Below are 20,672 nucleotides of genomic sequence, written 5' to 3'. Positions count from 1 at the left end.
AAGAAAGAAAGAAAAAGAAAGAAAGAAAGAAAGAAAGAAAGAAGGGAGGGAGGGAGGGAGGGAGGGAGGGAAGGAGGAAGGGAGGGAGGAAGAGAGGGAGGAAGAGAGGGAGGAAGGGAGGAAGGGAGGGAGGAAGGGAGGGAGGGGAAGAAAATGAAAGAAAAGAGATTACCAATGTACCCAATGTAAAAACAAGCATGGTCCTCACAAGAGGGACAATAAATACTCCTGAGAAATCAATACCAGTACCCACATGAAAAAGGTAATCTGAGATACAATGAGCTACCACTTCAACAATACCCTGAGAGTAAATATCACACATTTCACAGAATGATTTCATTAGAGTCTTCTACAGACAGAGAGAACTTATTGGTGTTATAAAGAATAACAACATGGAAAACATTACTACTTTCCAGAAACACAAACTATATATGTTGTCCTCTCTTGCTTACTCAGAGAATGTGACTTGTCACAAAGGATTCTGTGATGGAAGCAATTGCTTGACTAAGACTGTCAGCCTGGTGGCCCTGAAGCCGCCACCTCTTATTATCAGTCATGTTTTTCCTTCCCAGAAGTCTTCAGAAACAAAGAGGGTCAATTCATGGTCACCTCTACCAGAATTGTTTTTTTCTGTCCGTCAGAGATATGAAAGTCTAAAACTGTAAACGTAGGCAGACATGGTTTGTTGTTTTCTTGTTTTCAAATTCAATTCTCTTCAAGGAAAATACTATTTGTCAAGGGGGGGGGGGAATGACAAACAGAAATTCAGGACAACGCTTCATCACTGAGAAACCTAGACTGAAAGTATTATATTGTAGGCTGACATGTTCAAAGAATAATAGAAATGGCCAGTAAGAAGTAGGAGTCACCTAAGATCAAAATGTTAGATTATTTGTGCCAGGGGACAGTAGTATTCAAAAGCAGATTGTTAGGGAGAAGAGGCACAGCTGGAACTAAAGACCGAGGTAGGTATTATAAACCCTTTCATTGAATGGATGATGTTGGGTTCAAATTATTGGCCTAGAGGGATAGGGGCAATGAGCAGATATTTGATCGACTGCCTGACAACTAGAAGTGAAAAGTGATTTTTTGAGCCTATCCATAAGAAATAGCAAGGGAGAGGCAAGATCATGAGATGAGATGTGGTCCCATTGATATAGATTCAAGTCAACAGAGCTTCCCTGCAATTCCCAGGGATGAGAAAGGAACAGGACAAGAGTCGGAAAGGCAGAGATTCCCCCGACACTCTCCAACTCACAGACAAGAATAAGAAGCTTTCTCCTTGACTACAGTCAGAAGGAAGGGGAACCATGGATTCCAACTTTACTGGTATATAGCTTGTGCTGTCACGCAGGGGCTCGTGCTCAGAGAGATCTTATATTTGGTTTCATGATCTGCATTGCTGTTCTCAACGTCTTAATAACTTTTCTTTCTTAACAAAAGGCTACATTTTCATTTTGTGGTGATGATACAGTGATCCCTGTAACCAAGAATTAAGATAACATAAGATCAAAGAACATGACAATGACCTGAATATGAGGCAGACTGACACCAAGGTCAGCAGATGACAGGAAGCAAAGAACGGTGGTTAATGTAATCTGATGGCAGGAATGTCAAAGACGGGGGAGAGCAGTAGTGGTGGAAGCCAGCAAGGATGGGGGACGTTGGGGGAAGAAAAGAGGAGCGGAAAAGTACAATGGACCATCTTTCTTAGGTTCAGATTCAGGTTATGTGTTTAAGAATTTAAGAAGAAAAAAAATTCAACCAGTGTTTGAGGTAAGTGTAGAGGAAAGAGTCTTCAAGGGAGAGAGATGTGTGTATTTGTGTCTGTGTGTGTGTGTGTGTGTCTGTGTGTGTGTGTCTGTGTCTGTGTGTCTGTCTGCCTGTCTCTGTTCATATTCAGAGAAAGAGATTTTAAAGCAGTAAATGTTTGTATAAGGCAAGAACAGTATGGAATACTGGTTGTGTGGTTCACACAAGAATTTTAGCCTCAGTAGAAGGGTCTCCCATGGGTCTCCTGTGGCCCTCAATGATCTTATGAGACAACATTTTTTGAACATCTGACCTTGAAGGACCTGACAGAGACATTAGGAGGCATCCAAGAGAGCAAGTCTAATTTATATGAATTCTCTCTGCTCTGCCTCCCCAGAGCTATGCCTCTTCCTGTTATAAATGCAAATCAAAAATCCATAAAATACATACAACATCTCTAATGCAAGAAAAAGTAGTATTTTTAATCTGTTGAAAACAACCAAGAGATTCAATACTAAAAGATGTGAAGGAAGACAAAAGACATTGAAAAGTTTAAGACTAAAATCCAGCCAGGAGCTAATGGTTCATACCTGTAAACCCAGCTACGCAGGAGGCACAGATCTGAGGACTGCAGTTTGAAGCCAATTGAGGTAAGAAAGTCCATGAAACTCGTATCTCCAGTTAAAATTGAAGTGGTGCTGTAGTGCAAAGTGCTAAAGTGCTAGCCTTGAGCAAAAGAGCTCAGGAATAGCATGCAGGCACTGAGTTCAAGCCCTGTGAATGATAACAATTAAGCAAAACAAAACAAACAAAAAACACTAAAATCCAGAATTCAAAAGACAGAAGATTGCAAGTTCTAAAATAAGATCAAATTAGATAAGAAATAAATAAATTAGTTAAGACTTCAAATAAAAGGTAAAAGTTCAATAAGACTAAAGGATAATTTCTCCCCAAAATGTTTTAGTCACTGATTTATTGCTCAAACTATCAAATGGTTAGAGTGAAACAGCAACTTTTTTTTATTAATAAGTTTTTTATTGCGAAAATACCGTAAGAGGGGTTACAATTGCATGAGCAAGATAATGAATGAGTACATTTCTTATCAAGCATTGTGGCCTCCTCCTTTGTTTCCCCTTACTATCCCTGCCCTCCCATCCCCCACCCCTGCCAAAGTTGTAAAGTTGTTTTTCGACATAACGTCTTGTACATCAACTTGTTTCCAGTATTAATAGTAGTAGTATCATTTGCACCTGAGCTCAATGCCTTGTTCTCTCATTTGGGTTTTTCACTCAAGGCTTGCACCCTACCACTTGAGCCACAACTCCACTTGCTGGATAACTGGGGATTTATTTTGCTGGTTAACGGGAGACTTTTCAGATCACATTGGCTTTGAATCTCCATTCTTTTTTTTTTAATGTTTTTTTTATTGTGAAAATACTGTACAGAGGGGTTACAGTTACATGAGCAAAGTAATGAGTACATTTCTTATCAAGCATTGTTGCCTCCTCCTTTGTTTTTCCCCTACCATCCCTGCCTCAGTCTCCTGAGTATCTAAGAATTATCAGCATGAGCTACCAGCACTTGGCTCAGTAGTTTGTGAGTAGTTTATTCACTCTTCTTCCCATCACAGGAAGAGGCTATATTTTCTTTTCAGTGGGACTTTGATGTCATAGCAATTTTTTAAAGTAAATAAATAAAACTAAACACAACAAGAAAAGAAATAAGGCAAACCTTGGAAGTTTCCAAAGACGGATTTGTTACTTTTCCTGCCCCAAAATGATTCGGCTGTATCTAGTTCATTAAGGTGAATACCACATAAGCAAGGTACAAGACCTGAACCTTTACTTTGAAAACCCTTCTTTACCAATACCAGTGGTCTGGATGAGTGGTTTGGAATATTTGGCTATTTCAAAGAGGAGTAAAGAATGTATCTTTATTCTAATTCAGGATAGTCTATTTCTCTATACTTATTTCTGACTCCTGTAAATACTCGGGTAATTTATCTATGTTAATGGGCTTGAATATTAAGGACATCTTTGGGTAACATGGAAACAAATGATGACTGTGCTAATAATCTCCCAAATTTCTTCCGTCTTCCAATGGAACTTCCCAAGCTATCCATTTCATATACTAATTTTTGTAGTTATATTTTTTTGAATTTCAATGTTTAATGTTGTTCATTGTGTCATCTTGATTTTAGTCTCAGCATTTTCTTTCTGTAGAGATCTAGTTTATTGGTCACAATTTGTGCCAGCATCATTAACTCCTATAAGCTCAAAAAGGCACAACTACAGACTAAAGACTTTTATTTTGATTCATGAATTGTATACTATATTTTTTCCCAGTTGCATCTACAATAAGCACATGCTACCCTTAAAAACAAGTTTTTTTTTGTTTTGTCTTTTTGTCCTTGATCTTATTGCTGGACAGATTCCAGTATTTCTCTTAAGTCCTCTGGTAAATTCCTGAGTCATTTCTGTTTCTTCTCTTCACATGATTCCTGAATTCATCTACACTCTTATAACCACACCTAGCCATTTATTTTCATTCCATGACCAAATGCCCAGCAGAAATGGACTGGCACATGGATATCGTAAGACCTGTATTTCAACTCTCACATGAGCTCTTGAAGATCCAGGTTTGTTTTCTAATTCTTCAAAGCATGAAAAGTCTCTGTTTACATCAAGAGCAAACAACTCTTGAATTTAATCAAAAATAGTAGAAATACATTTTCAAAGTGAAAACAAGGTTCTTCATTGTCCTACCTCTAGTGCTTTTGTCCTTAGCCATATTTTAGGCTACAAATGGTATTGCCCATGCCTTTGAATGCTCCCACTTCAATCTCAAATCAACCATGTTTAGTATCACTTCATTAGATTTTACAGTCAATACCACCATTACAGACTTGATTAAATGAACTCCGCTGGGTTCTATAACATTAATTATAGCTGCACAACTCCTGCAGCCATCAGAGAACATTCATTATGTATGTATCCATCTACAGAAGGAGAAAACGCTGACTATTTGGGTGAATTCTTTTCAGAGGCAATCTATAGAGCCTTGTTGATCTCCACAAATAAAACCTAGTTGAGGAAAACACTGAATAATATCAAACTTTGTGGAGCCATTTTACTTCTTAAGGATGAAAGTAGCAAAAACCATGAGTTATGCTAGTGAACCTAATTTTGGTTTGTATCCTACTTCACCTCTTCCCAAATCTACAGCAAATAGAGTTGCTCCAAAATTAGCAATCATTCAATTAAGATGTGATTACACTGGTTACTTTTCAATATAAACTATACAAAGATAATGTCCCAGTCTCAAAAAATAAACAGACTGTAACAACAACTCTGTGCCAAAAATCTGTTTGTATCTGCTAAAAATATAGAATCAAGAATTTTAAAATTTCAAGAAAACAAATATTACTTTACCATCACTTCCCACATAGAAATATTTCAGGTCTACAGAGAACTCTGGGATGAGTTCCTGGAACAAATAACCTGGATATCCAAGACTACAGTAGTGACTATCTCCATGAGTAGCAAATCCCTCCCAGGTTTGTTTTTCTTTTCTGCTCCTAGAAACATTCCAAATAAAAGAAATGTTAGGAGCAGAGAACATAGTTGAGAAGACCCGAAATATCATGAAAAGGAACATATAGTTAGAAAAATGGTTTGTAAGGATGGTGGTTCATGCCTGTAATCTCAGCTACTTGGCAAGCAGCGATTGGGAGGATTGCAATTCAAGGCCATTCTGGGCCAAAAAAAAAAATTAGCAAGACCTCACATCCCAATCAATAAACCAAGTGTGGTGATATGCACCAGCCCTGCAGAAGGTCATACGTATAACAGTCGTGACCCAAGCTGGTCCCAGGGGAAAAATCATGTGAGACACTATCAAAAATAATATTAGCCATATAATAGTAATCATAATAACAAACTAAAGCAAGACATGCTGGAAGTGTAGCACGAAGGGAGGAACACATGCCTAATAAGTACAAGGCCTGAGTTTGAGTTCAAAATTAGTACCTCTAGAAAAGGAAACGCTTTATTTAAAATGTGCTTGTGTTCAGGCAGGAGTCTGCCTTAAATCACACAGGCATGGTTCTTGATTTGCTGGACAGTGGGAGCCAGACTTGGTCCTTGTGTGTCATCTTTCCCACTCCTGACCAAGATGTCTTCTTAAATCAAAATGAGCCTCTTCTCTTGGTTGTCATGGGAGTTGAGACTCTAGACTTACTTAGTAGATTGCAGTAAGATTCCTTAACCACAAAAATATCATGATTATGACTAATATTGTTCCTTTTTTTTTTACTCTACCAATTTGTGCTTTTTCTTTAAACCAGTTTGTCAAATGTAATGTCAGAATTCTAACCTGAGAGGTTAGAAAACATTTTTCTCTTTGTGCTGTGAGAGAACCTATGTTTATCTGACATGTGGTTTCTAAATTCATGAAAACACTCTCTGCCTTAAAAAAAAAATCTTAGAAGTGGAACTGTGGTTCAAGTGGTCAAGCACCAGCTTTGAATGTAAAAATTCAGAGTCAGACATTATAACAAAAACTCAGGCTGGGAAGTTGGCTCAGAGGTAGAGCACTTGCCTTGCATGCCTGAGGCCCTGGGTTCGATTCCTCAGCACCACATAAGCAAAAAGAAAAAAGCAGGAAGTGGTGCTGTGGCTCAAGTGGTAGAGCACTAGCCTTGAGCTGAAGAGCTGAGGGAAAGCACCCAGGCCCAGAGTTCAAGCCCTACAACCGGACAAAACAAACAAACAAACAAACAAAAACTCTTGTGACATGATTTGTGACCATGTCAATGACTTCAACAGTGGCCGTGACAGCGACTACTCTAGGCTGTGTGCTGGCTTCAGCCCAACAAAGAAAACCATTAACCCATCCTTTCTTGCTCATTGTACAGGTAGTATGAAAAAGCTATTTATTCTTTAAAATATGCTGTCCAAAGGGCAAAAACAATATTTCTACTCATCTCTCTATACTCTCATTATAGACATGTGTGTGACACACTATACACTATATAAATATAGAGAAAGTAGATATAGAGTATATGTGTGTGTGTCATTGTCTTTCTCCCATGTGTGTATGTGTGTATATACACTAAAAGGAAGATGTGTTACATTCAAACACTACAAACCTTTTGCTCTGGTTAACTGGTTAACTAAAAATTACTATATATTCCAAATAACAAAACAAGCTTGAGGTAAAACTCTTCTAGAAGTAATTCTACATTTCCTCAAATTGGCAGGCACTCCCAAACTTTGCAGGGCATCATAAACTTCCCTTACAAACATGCTGGTGCTTATAACACGGTACTGAAATTTACCTGTTCACTTTGCTCTCACATAAGCTAGGAGCTCCTTAAAAGAGAGCTTGTATCTGAATGGGTATCTCCCATCTCCATTACCTCAGCCAGTACACTGGACGTTCTGTGAAAATTGATAAATCAATCACTTGATAATTGCAAATTTTTCAAGTTGTCTGTTCCTAGCACATTTGCTACAAAACAAGATAACAGAACTCAACGCAAAAGTATTTACACAGGTGTTCGTTTTCTGTATCTCTATAACCTGGTCTCCATTTTTCTTTCTGTTGTGATTCAAAGGATTAGGCTCTTCCACGTTGAAATCTCAAGTTTCTGATCTAAATCTTGCCTCACACCTGGTGTTTACTCTAGTTGGTAGTCTTTATTCTTAAGGCACCTTTTTCCCTTGATGTTCCTTGTAATCTTTCAGGTAGAGTGAAATTACTAGTCCAGTTGCGTGTGGTATTTGTAAGTGACTGTGTGTGAGCATACATAAAAACTTCAACAAACCTTCCCTGGTGCTCTGATAAGTTCTCTGAGAGATGATTAGCTTCATTCATTGGGTGAGTCTATCTGATGTTTGATTGACTAGTTCATTTATACTGTCTTATCTGGTTGTTTGCATACTCTGCAAGCTGAGCTAGGATCAAATTCTGTCAGGTTCCTTTAATAATTCAGTGTTCGATTTACTTCCAGCTTACTGTTTATGGGGGCGTTTTGTAGGGTTTTTCTCACCTGAATGACATGGTGTAATTTACACAGGACATCTTGCACAGTGCTGCAATCACATGTCCTACTAGCTTCATCATCATCCATAAACAGGACGAGGAATAATGCTGAATTCTATAAATATATGTCCCTCCACATGCTTGTGGGTAGATGCTAAGATTTGCTACATGACACTTGAAGTTAAGCTCTTTGTTCTTGGAAACTTCAGCATTCCATTATATACTTAAATACTGTCAATAATATTAAGTTTTCTTTGTCTGCTGAACATTGCACCAAATGATGGAAAGATGCACTAATACTGACACAAAGAACTGATCTATTTCCACTGCTGTCCATTCTGCACTGAACAAAGATTCTGTACAGGATCTGATTTCCCTTTAGCTTTATGATGTTTGCTATGACTTTCTTACTTAGTCTTATCACTCTACATCTTTGGCATTTTCCCATGTGTGGAATTTTCTGCTGTACAAAAATGTTTTCTTTCATTTAATACTCTTTTAAGAGGTGGTGACATCTCTGTGTAGAGTGATTTAGATAATCAGGTATCTCTATAAATACAAGAAATAGACTTTATCCTTTAAAAAAGTAATACTTCATTGGAAATGTTTGTGGATTGTGTTTTTAGGTACAAACATGGTACTTATAAAGCCACACAAATACATAGATATAATTTAACCTCCTTTTCACAAAGCATTGATTGTAAATGATTGAAGCTAAGTCTCACTTTATTCTACATATCAGATTTTATTCTGGTCCTCTTACCTTCCCTAGTCCTTTTCTTGGGGATCATCATTCATCAAGAGTGTGTTGCAGCAAAGATCTTTACAAGAACTTGGTTTTTCTTTTACTAAGGCTTGTACTCAGAGCTTCATACTTGTTAGACAAATGCTCTACCACTGAGCCCACTTCTAGCCCTGAAAGTGCTTATAGCAACCTAATACTTACTACTGAAAGTTTTTCAATACTGTCTTCTCTTCATGCAGAAGCCCAAAATTTGACCTAATATTTCTTATGTAAAACATAATTTGAACACTCATTCCCAGCCTATTGCTGATATTTCTGTTCTCTGAAGCAGCTTTAGATCCATAGGCATTCATCCCATTCATTCAACAGCAGACACTGCTGTAGCTCCTATCATGGGGAGGTGGGGGCCGGGGGCGGGAGGGACGGCACTGTCCTTGGTGCTGAAAATTCAATGGCCCAAACCTAAATCCCTGCCCATGATGAGCTTATATTCTAATTCTGGGATGAAAAATTAAATCAATCAATCATACAATGCTAGATTATGGTACATATGTACTGTGCATGAAAATAAAATATAGTAGGGAAACTAGTTAGTTTGAGTGGATATGGTCTATTTTAAAAGAGTTGTCAAGTAGATAGCTGAAGGAAACAGAGAAGCTCACACACAGAGGCTTTGAAGCAGGAATATGTCCAGTAATTTAGGAGATGGGCAATTTAGGGCTGGGACAATAGCAGGAAAGCCAGTGTGGTCAAAGCAGAGTAAACAAGGGCAGTACACAAGAAGATATGGGCATTTGCCAGTCCTCTATGGTCTTGTAAATATTTAAAGGAGGACACTAGGAAATTTGCTGAGTTCCACATTAAATTTGAATTGTGAGTATGATAATTAAATTTTGATGGCCAAGCTATGAGGAAGAAAAGACCTCACACTGGTTGGATAATGTCTGAGAATAAAGTTGCAAAGAGCTAGAGGATATATTTAAAGGAAAATAGGTCATAAATAGCCAGGATAACAGCCACTAATTAACTACCCACTTTGTGTTGAGCTCTGTGCCAATTACCAAATGTGACCCAACCTATTGCTTTCTTGCAAGGCTTACAAATTCCTAATTAAAACAGAATAATAATATTCCATAATACTAATCCCCTTTTGTCTGAAGGAGATAACATTTATCATGGATTGTGTGATCTAACGACAAGAAAAAGGTTGCATACAAAATCCCCACTGACTGACAGTCAATATGCAACCATTTCTCAGCACCGTATGTGTTTTCTAAGAGTGGAACATGCTTGCTTTTCCAAATGTTTTTCCAGCTACCAAGTAAATCAACATGAACATATGCTCACAGACTTTTATTAGCCACATCATGACAAATTTCACAACCCACAAATTAGGATAAAATAATGTCTATTTCAGGTATTTAAATCTACAAAACAAATCACCCTAAAATCAGCATCATAAATAAATAAAAATGTACTGTCATTTCTGGTTGATGCATTTTTGATGGACTCAGCCAGGACAGTTCTCACTGGAAATCCCCTTTGAACTTGCAATGGTAGGCACTAAGACTGAAGTCAACTATAAGTGTGACTACACTGGATGTTCAAGATGCTTATGGACACACTTGGCTGCTACTGCTGACCATTGGATTATAGCTTAACTAGGAATTGTCAGCTATAGCTCCTGTGGCCTATGTATATAAATTGTCTAAAGGATTCTTCCATGAGTGAGTGTTACAAGATCAGGCAAAATCTAAAAGCCTTCTTATGAGCTAAGTATGCAGAAGCACACACTTGTAATCACAGCCCTTAAGAGGCTGAGGCAGGAGAATCACAGTTCAGTCCTACCCTGTCCCAAAAGACAGACCGGGGGGAGGGAGAGAGGGAGAGGGGGAGAAGAGAGAGAGAGAGGAGAGAGAGAGAACTTACAATCCTGAGGCTGAGATCTGAGGATCAAAGTTCGAATTTAGCCAGGGCAGGAAAATCTGTGAAACTTTTATCTCTAACAAACTGCCAAAACATGGAAGTGGAACTGTGACTCATGTGGTAGAGTGCTAACCTTGAGCAACAACAAAAGCTCAGGGACAACAATGAGGCCCTGAGTTCAAAGCCCCAGGAGCCCTAAGTTCAAAGCACACAAAAAAGAATTATTTGAACCTTGATAAATCTCTATATTTTCAACTTGTAATGTGTTTTAGTGAATGTTTGAACCTAATTTGGAAAGTTAGAATTTCATCACATAGACAAATGAAATTGGTTTCATGACCATATATGCTCTAGACCCTAAATGTCTATCCAATACTGTGGATACTCTCTCTCTCTTCCCTCTCTCTCTCTCCTCTCTCTCTCTCTCTCTCTCTCTCTCTCTCTCTCTCTCTCTCTCTCTCTCTCACACACACACACACACACACACACACACATTTAAACTCAGGGCTTCGTGCTTGCTAGGCAGACATTCTACCACTTGAACTTTATCCCAAACTTTTTTGCTGCGATTATTTTTTTGGATAAGGTCTTGAATTTTTTCCCAGGGTCCACCTCAGATCGTGACTCTCCTTCCTATGCGTCCTACATAGCCTGGATCACAAATGCATACTACCATGTCTGAGTTGTTTGTTGAAATGAGATGATGATCCTCCTTTTTTCAAAGTCTTGCCTTGAATGGTGATCCTCTCTGTGCTGGAATTACATGTAGGCATGTGTCACCCAGCCTGAGGGCACTTTGCCACAAGAGAAAATTTAAATAAAATGGAAGGTTCTGCACAGTCCTACCTCTTGACACTCACTCCATATATTGAAAGCTCCTTTTATTTTTATAAAAATTTTAAACTCAGACAAGATGTGCTGAGAGGCTTCTTTTCATCTCGAAAGTCTGTGATTATGTTCTGTAAGGACACAAGCATATGAACAACTTGTTGGCAGATCACCAGGACATATTAAATGTACAATTCCCTTCCTAAACATGTGGTATCTTATGCACTGAAAGGAAGAATAATGCTTAAAATTCTGAAGTATGTTACTTTTTTTACCAGAACTGTTTTATATTAGGTCTTTAATATAGATTACAAATATGTTTGAGACCAAAGAGAAATACCTGAGAAAATAGCTCTGCTTTGCATAATATTCAAAGGAAGTTTCCTCTTTGGTGGCTTAGCTTTGAAAGATGAGTCGTATAAAGAGAGAATTGAGCCAATGGTCAAACACCCCAGGTCAGAACTCCATTACTAATGCCTGTAACCTTGGGCAGGTCACTGGCAAGCTTGCTTCTCCATCTGGAAAATCAGAAGCAGAGAATAAGGCATTCCTAAAGTCCCATTTGGTTTTAAATTCTCCATTTAAACTGTGCTGATGGTCAGGATTTGAGGATAAGAATATAAATGAGAAATCACACTATTTCCTTTGTAATTTATATGCTATTTGGTGCTGAAGAGTTGTGAATACATTTGACATAAGGTGAAATGAATGGATATTAGTGTTACTACATAAAAGTCTTTCATATTCCTTAGAAATTGAGAAGGTGGGGGAAGAAGACAAATCAAAACATCTTTCAGCCTGTCACTTTAAAAGGCTCTGACCTTCTTTTGTGGAAAGAAAAAACAAGGAAGAAGAAAATATATAGGGAGATGCTCTCTAAAAATGAACTGGCCATACCAATTGTTGGTTTAGAATATATTTTAGTCTTATTCACTGCAAACTTCTTTAGTAAGTAAAATATCCCAAAGTCCAACAATGTTGTAATTCTGAGGCACCTATTGAAAATGTCTTCTTGGATGAAGAGTTGCAATGTGTTTAAAGAGAGATAAACGGGGTCATTTCCCCAATAAGTTCATATTCATAATCATTATTAGTCAAGCAAGTGCACAAAATGGTATATGAGGAGATGAGTAGACCAACATCTATTCCCTTACCATGTCCAAGCTCATTTTTAGTCCCTTGTATCTTGATGATTTATCTCAATCACTCTTTCATTGTCCCTGACAGTTACAAAACCAATTTGTTGCTGACATCCTTGAAAATTTTCTCCTACTTCTTAACTTTTGGATTTATAATTGCATCATTTTCCTAGTCAGGAATCATCATGTTCTGTAGCCTACCTTCAACTTTGCTTTCTCGCAGCTCTTGAATTTAACTTTCTTAGGTGTGATGTAGAAATCACACAATCATAAGTAATCTCTAATAGCTCCCTAGAGTAATTACATAATGAAAATTAAATAACACTTCCACACCTAAAGAAATCATACAAATTTCAGGTGCAAAAGGTAGATTTTAAAAAAATAAATAAAATAAAAGGTAGATTAGTTAACTAATATATTAGCTAAAGTTTTTTTTAAAAAATCTATAGACACTTTATATACTTATATTGCCTCTCAAAAGTCTAAAGTCAAAATTAGTGGTTCAGTTTTATGAGTAAATGCAAGAGGATGAGAAGAAGTGAGAGTAAGGAATACTGGAAAGAGAATCATAAAGCATAAGCATTATACATATAAATGAGCTTGTTAAAATGAAACCCCTAATATAATGAATTGATGTCAACCACAAAAGAAGGGACTTTAGGTAAAAACATGAGTTTATTCTTGAGATTTTTTGAAGAATCTCTTGGTGAGCATAATAGCATAGGTCCATAATCCCAGCATTCAGAGGATTGAGACAGAATTGTGAGTTTGTGGCTAACCTGGGCTACACAGAAAACTCCTGCCTCAAAAAAAAGTAGAAGGAAGGAAGGGAGGGAGAGAAGGAGAGAAGGAAAGAAGGAAGGAAGGAAGGAAGGAAGGAAGGAAGGAAGGAAGGAAGGAAGGACACTTGCATGGCATATAAAAGGCTCTGGGCTCAAGCTCCAGTACTTAAAAAAAAGTACTTCTGAGCCCTCCCAGAACTGATTAATGACTTTATTCAGGCATACTTCTCTTTTACTTGCTTGGAAGTTAGTTTCTAGGCTTCTAGAGTCTTTTTCCTTTCTTTTCAGCATGTAGTAATTGTCCAGTACATTCTCATTGTGAGATTCCTATACATGTATATAGTGTACTTTGATTGGATTTACTCCTTCCACTATGCTTTCTTGTCCTCCCTCCTCCCCTATTTTAACCAGTTTTTAATAAGTTCCATTATCTATTTTCATATGTATATAAAATACTTTGACCATAATCCACTTCTGTCACTCTATCCTTCTCCCATGGGTACCCCTCCCCAAACAGCTCCCATTTTACATTCATGTCATTCATTTTTCTTAGTTTATGCATATAGGGGGAGCATGTGATATCTGAATTTTTAGTAGAGTCCTTTTATATATCAATTCTTTAATAATATCGAAACAACAATAAAGACTCACTTTCCTCCTTTCTGTCTAAGCTCTTTTCTAAGCACATTACTTTAATTTATATCAGTTTGTATGCAAACAATACTTAGCAAGTAATAGGTTATATGGACCTTTAAGTGTTGGACATGCTAAATAAATAGATATACTGATACCCACTGCCACATTGTATATATTCCCAAGGAGTAAGCCATGACTTTGTGCAAACAGTTTCTAGTTTGGAGATTTAAAAATAAAACACAGCTTATTTTCAAGTACTCTTGTCCTTTTAAGGATGGCTTTAGCTAGAAAATCAATCACCAAAATCTGGAGTGAGCATGAAGATCTCTTCACATTTATTCCAATTCCTACTTAGCTTCCATGATAATACAAGAACTTTTACCAAGTTTTGACATCTAATTTATCAGAAAAATTCCCCATCATTAGGAAAATGACTCTCCAAAGCTATCTTTACCTACCAGCAATTAAGAAAATTTAAGATTTATGGATCAAAGTGAAGGAAGATGAAAATGTGACCTCTATGAGTCCAAAAAGCCATAAGAAGTTTTGGAGGCTAAACTAGGAAATGCTCATTTTTAAATGAGTTTGTTGATTTAAAAAGAAGTCCACTATTAATATTATTTATTTTAACTTAAATCCAGAATCATGTAACTTGCCAAGATAGTTAGATAAAATGTTTGGATATAATCTTTATAAACAGGAAAATAAATCTTTTTAAAAGCCATTCTCAATAGCATTCTGTATTTTAAAGTGAATTTGATGTAATCAAATAATATTTTCCATATATTTCTTAATCTTTTGCATTAAATTTTAAATTAAACTTAAAATTAAAAATTAACTAGGCCTGTTAAGAGGTGGTTCTTAGTGGCTCTATAACAGGCAAAATCAAATACATATATGTGATATGTATTTGTGATATGTGATATGTGATATGTGATATAGTCATGGTGGTTCACTGTACATTCTGCTTGCAAGAATTCTACTCCTGTAGAATCTCCAATTGAAACACTTGCTGTTTTAGATTAGAATTACCCATTGTCAATCTGCAACAAATAAGGAAGAAGTGTAGTGATCTCTTCATAACCTCCAAAATACCATGTCACATATGGATAAACCAAACTGTGGTGTTTACCTGATTTCTGTCAGCTTAATCAATTTAAGAAGCAGTAGGAGAGCCTTGAACAGCCTACATGATGGTGTAAATGAAATGGTTGAGAAGATGCTCTCTGAATCTCTGGGTTATGGATAGGATGTAGACTTACTGGTGTTACAACGGAGACATTTTAGACTATCATTTTGCCAAGGGATGATTTGTTTACATCTCAAACCTGAAAATACAAAAGTTCTCTTAGCACCCAAGATGGCAGAATTTAACTTCCCAAGGGCCAGGGTCTAGGGAGAGGACACAGATGAAAGACAAAAGAACAGAACTCTCACCCATGGTATAAGAAAGCAGATAGACTTCCAATGAAAATAATACTTTGTTCACCACAATAGGGAAAGAAAACTGCCTTAGCAATGGAAAGATGAAAAGATTCAGTAATGAATGTTGGAAAACAAAGGAACCCAGATCATCAGTGGATGATCCAAACTAATTTCTGTCATCTATCAAAATTTCACCTATAACCCAAAGCCTGTGGTGTTTTTATCTTGTATCCTTCAGTGTACTTATAGTTCTCAGGAAGAAATACTCAATATAGGTATAATTTTTTTCAAGTGCATTACAATTGTTGCTAATCATGTTTTTGTAGATAAGGGCAACTCCTTGTGTTTTAAAATACAGTATTAAATATTTTCTTATTTGATTTGGCTTGTATAGAAATAAAAACAGCCAGGTATGGTAGAACATGCCTGTAATCTCAACATCCAAGAGGCTGAGACAGAAGATTGTCAAGTTCAAGGTCAGCCAGAATTGCATAATGAGAATCTATGCAGAAAAAGATTTCAGATACAGTCTGTTATTTATATAAATTTTCATGCTCTGATCAATATGATCAATGCTTTAATAGAGTCACCTTCAACATTCTTCCTTCCAGTGTTATCATTGTTGAATTGACTAATGACTGATCATCTTTTTGTGAAATGTTAATATACCCTATGCTACTCAATGATGAACACAATTTTCATTTTACTTGTAGTAAATTTTAATTGTATCTTATTTTTCTCCCCAAGAATTATTAATAATATTTTACTGTACTTTGATATTCTAATCACATTTGACAAGATTAAAAAAAAAAGACCCGTCTCTTGTTGGGAGTAACTTTATCAGTTCACAAACCATAAAGATATGTCAAGTTTCCCCAGAGACTGATGGTTCATACCAGTACTCTTCATTACTTGGAAGGCTGGGAATGGGAAAATTGCAGTGTCAGGAGCAAAAATTTGTGGAAATTCTTCCATCAATGGAAGCAACACAAACTGTGGCTTGTTCCTGTGATCCCAGCAGCCTAAAAAGTAGGTAGATCAGGGCTTTGACAAATGCCAGGGTAAGAAGTGAGATCCAATACTAAAATATATCATGAAATTAACCAGTAAAAATTAAGGCTGACGTATGGTTCCACTGGTATTACACAAGTTAAACAAGTACGAAGTCCTGAGTTCAAACCCTAGCACAGATAAGCAAGCAAGCAAGCAAACAAAATACTCTGTGTAAGTCAGTGGTTTGTATGTGATCCAAATATTCTTGTTCTCACCAGGGAAAACACCATTCTATATCTCTAGTTGTAAATTACTCAAAAGAAACCTTTTTCTTGCAAATTATGAAGCAGACATAGTGAATACAAGTTGTGGGTTGGGCAGGAGGGGAGGGTCTTTGTGCTTGAACTCAGAGCTTGGGAACTGTCCATAGCTTTTTTGCTCAAGGCTAGTGCTCTACTATTTGAGTCACAGCTCTACTTCCAGCTTTTGATAATTAATTGGAGATAAGAATTTTACCGATTTTTCCTGCCCAAACTGGCTTCAAATATCAATCTCAGCTCCCAGACTTCTCAAGTAGGTAGGATTACAGGCAGGAGCCATTGGCACCCAGCTCTGGATATGCAGTATTTAACATGATGTGTTATCAGTCAACAAATTGGAGGCCTGGAGTTCCCAGGGATTGGTGGCAAATATAATAATTCATACATAATGCATGAACAGAAAACTGTAGACACTTGAAAGCCAATAATGTCAGGATCCAGAAAGTTTACTCTGAAAACTCTGTCCACATGTAGAGCAGCTCACAAAGGAGTCAGAGTATCCCACTAATCATTATGCCTGCTTTGGGTTTACCCAAGAGGCTGTTAATCGTGGTCAGCTTAAGTTATGATATCATACTCTTTTGTAAAGCAAATTCCTCTTCCCTGGGATGAATGTCCATGTGTTTGTTGAGGAATGATTAATTATGTGACTTTTTTCAGTACTGTAGTTGACCGCTGCTACTACCTACTTTGAACTTTCCACAACAGTACTGACACAAAAAGTTATTAAAAGTTTTCCTCAGAAGTTAACATTTTGTCACCTGAGTGAAAAAATGGGCAAGTGTCTAAATTCAATATTAATCAAAGATGCTAACCCTTTAGAAGCTGAATTTTATGTGACTTTCATGGATCCATTAATCAGGAATGTTAAAGAAAAGTGCACCAAGAGATGGTCTGGTTTCAAATTTCAAAGACCCACAATATTTATTTTTAGAGCAAAGAAACCATCTGTAACCTTTGAAACTTCGAAAGCAACAGAGGGGGTTCTGGAATTTCTATAAAGAGGGCCTCAGGCAGTAAACTGTTGTATAAGAGTGCAAGAAATTCTTTTGATGACCCATGTCGTGGAAGTACATTCTTTTCCCTTGAGTTGCATAAGTATTTGGTAGAGTTTGGAAGAGGCAGAAATTAAAAGAGATTATTAGAAATTCAAAGTCTCCCCTTCTTGATATCTCCATTTAATAACATAGATCATTTTCCATAAGCCAAGGGACAGATTCTAGCAATCCATCTCATTTTGGGTCCAAACATCACAGATGCTCATATAATGCTTAGTACTTTTTTGCATGTTTGCAAAACTAAGAACTCTTGTTCCTTAAAAGAAAAAATTCCTGGAGCTGGGCATGGTGGTTCACACCTGTAATCCTAACTATTCAGGAGGCTGAGATCTGAGGAGCGCAGTTCAAAGCCAGCCCAGGCTAGAAAGTCCTTGAGACTCTTATCGCCAATAAACCACCCAGAAAACCAGAAGGTGCGCTGTGGCTCAAGTAGTAGAGCGCTAGCCTTGAGCTGAAGAGCTGAGGGACAGCGCCCAGGCCCAGAGTTCAAGCCCTACGACCAACAACAAAAAAAAAAAAGGAAAGAAAAAGAAATTTTTCTGGCATCCATGATATTTTGATATGAGAAACATATTTTTCTTCATCTAATGGCTCCCCATGTTAATAATTACAAAGAAAGAATATAAACAGACACCAAGGAACTCCTTATAAAACAGAAGCTCATATTCCATGCTTATATGCTAAGAAGTCAATATATAATACATCTTGTCCAATCTCATAAAGCTAACACACAGTGGAGCCTATTGGAATAAGCTTCAGTGTACAAGAGCAATGGATTTAATGTGTTCTAATTTATTCTGCTGCCCTTTATACTCACACATATGCAAACATGACCTATTCATTTGAAATGGCCAGAGGGTGTAATAGCCATTTATGAAAAATGGGTTGAAGGACACATACTGAACCAAGAGACATCAAGGACCTAATATATATATATATATATATATATATATATATATATATATATATTAGATATAGATATATCCACTACCATAGAATGAAGAGGGTAAGAGGAGGAGCAGGTGAATAAAAGGCCAAGAGAAGCCATGACTATATTTGTCAGAGCATCTACAAGGGGATTCTTGAAGCAAGTAACACGATGTTCCTGTTTGAGCAAGTAACAAGCTAAGTTCACAGATAGAAAACACAAAGAGAATAGCAGACACAGAGTTCAAGCGGTCTTGTCTGCAGTTTGAGGAAAGCTATGGCTGTAAGATCTGAGTTTCTAGGCGTATATTCAGATGTTGGTGATGCCTAGAAGACTAGAGGAGTCCTGTGCCCTGGTGAGAAACAAAGCACTGTCTAGCTAGACTCCTAAGCACTTCATAGTCTCCATGCAGAAGGAACTGCACATTCACACACTCTGTGTGCATGCTCAGACATCTTGCAAACAAACAGCAACTCCTGTGGGTTAATGTCTAGAAATAGCATTTCATCTTACTTAGAACACCTGGAAACAATTTTCTAAAATTTGTATATTCTTAAACATTATGCTTTTGTTTCTCTTAAATTATACCTTGGGGTCTTTCTTACTTTAGCAAACATGTGAGCTTAATTTTTCTCTTGTGATTTTTTTTAGTCTTGAATTCTTGTACATGTTTCTCAAAACTGGTAAAGAAAAAGGGACTGACTTACTGTTTTATAGTCCTACCAATTCCCCACAGTTTAAACCTTCTGGAGTACAACTGAATTATAAGGCACACACACAATAAACTGTAGCTTGATCCTCACGGTTCTTAAAGGCTCTATGTAGAGGGAGATCTTTTTATGCTTTATCAATTGAGCAGAAGTGCTCCATTATTAAGCACTGACTACACAGAGCTGTAAAACCACATCAATATGTCAAAGTTTTGTCTGGTGGCTTTAAAATCTGTTCATATCAATGGATCTCAAAACTAAGTAAAAATAAACCACACCATAACTACTCAGTATCATTCATGATCTCTTCTTAGGTCATGGAGATAACAAAAATTAATATCTAGCTACTTTGGAGATTATAGCTTCTGTTATTTCTTGTGTTTTAATTTAAATATTTCAGTTCCTTGTTCTATCTCCCCCCAAATCTCTGAAGCTGACATTATTACCTAATAAGAAAAATGGAAACCGAATGAGGCACATAACTGTCATACTGATGAAAATACAAGAAGGTGAGCATGCTTGGAAATCAACACTGTTCTCCCAATTGCTCACCTTGGCTACTACCATCATCCACAATAATATATGCAAATATGACTATAGGAGGAACTAGCAGGTGTGCCTTAAAGTCACTCCTTAGAATGATCTAATCTCTGGAGTATCTTGGTCATGACAAAATGAAAACAAGAAACGGAAATTTAGACATAGCCCAGAACCCAATACAATGAGTTTCTAGCAACACAGAAGACTGACTTTGTAGGAAATACATGCAGGAAACAGAAAATGAGAGAGAAGCACAGGCCCAAGATGAAGGTCCAGGCCAATCATCAAATGAATGTTTTCCCACAACCAAGTGCTCCCACATATTTGAACCTTATTCAGGCTTTGCAGTGTTTTGCAAGTGAGAAATAAGCAGGTTTTTGAGAGATCTTCCCTATGATACCTAAGCATGAAAGTTTTCCCAATCTTTACCTTCTACCAGCCTGGGTCAAGTTGCCTCAAATCACCATTCACTATTATCTGAAGAAGCATCCAGAGCTGGGAAGCTGGCTTAGTGGTAGAGTGCTTGCCTAGTATGCATGAATCCATAAGTTTAGTTCCTCAGTACCACATAAACAGGGGGGAAAAAAGTGGCACTGTGGCTCAAGTAGTAAAGTGCTAGCCCTATAGCAAAAGAAGCTCAGGGAGGAGGAGGGGGGGGGGAGGAGGAGGAGGAGGGTGGAGGAGGGGGGGGAAGAGGAGGAGGGGGGAGGAGGGGGGGAGGAGGGGGGGAGGGGGGGAGGAGGAGGAGGGGGGAGGAGGGGGGAGGAGGGGGGAGGAGGAGGAGGGGGGAGGAGGGGGGAGGAGGGGGGAGGAGGGGGGAGGAGGAGGAGGAGGAGGGGGAGGGG

At 37.6% G+C, this 20,672-nt stretch overlaps 1 long non-coding RNA gene across 1 annotated transcript in view; it reads right to left on the bottom strand.

The window, feature by feature from the left end:
• Window positions 1-11,342: 11,342 nt before the first annotated feature.
• Window positions 11,343-20,672, bottom strand: part of LOC138837669 (uncharacterized) — a 47,038-nt gene continuing 37,708 nt past the window's right edge. The window contains exons 3-4 of the long non-coding RNA XR_011375399.1: window positions 11,637-11,814; window positions 11,343-11,427 (exon numbers count right to left, since the gene is read on the bottom strand). This is a non-coding gene — a long non-coding RNA (uncharacterized lncRNA). The remainder of the gene's footprint in view (window positions 11,428-11,636; window positions 11,815-20,672) is intronic.

Source organism: Dipodomys merriami, unplaced genomic scaffold, assembly GCF_024711535.1.
Source record: "Dipodomys merriami isolate MVZ:Mamm:240054 unplaced genomic scaffold, mDipMer1.0.p SCAF_10, whole genome shotgun sequence".
NCBI lineage: Eukaryota > Metazoa > Chordata > Mammalia > Rodentia > Heteromyidae > Dipodomys > Dipodomys merriami.
This window is presented reverse-complemented; position numbering and strand designations above follow the sequence as displayed.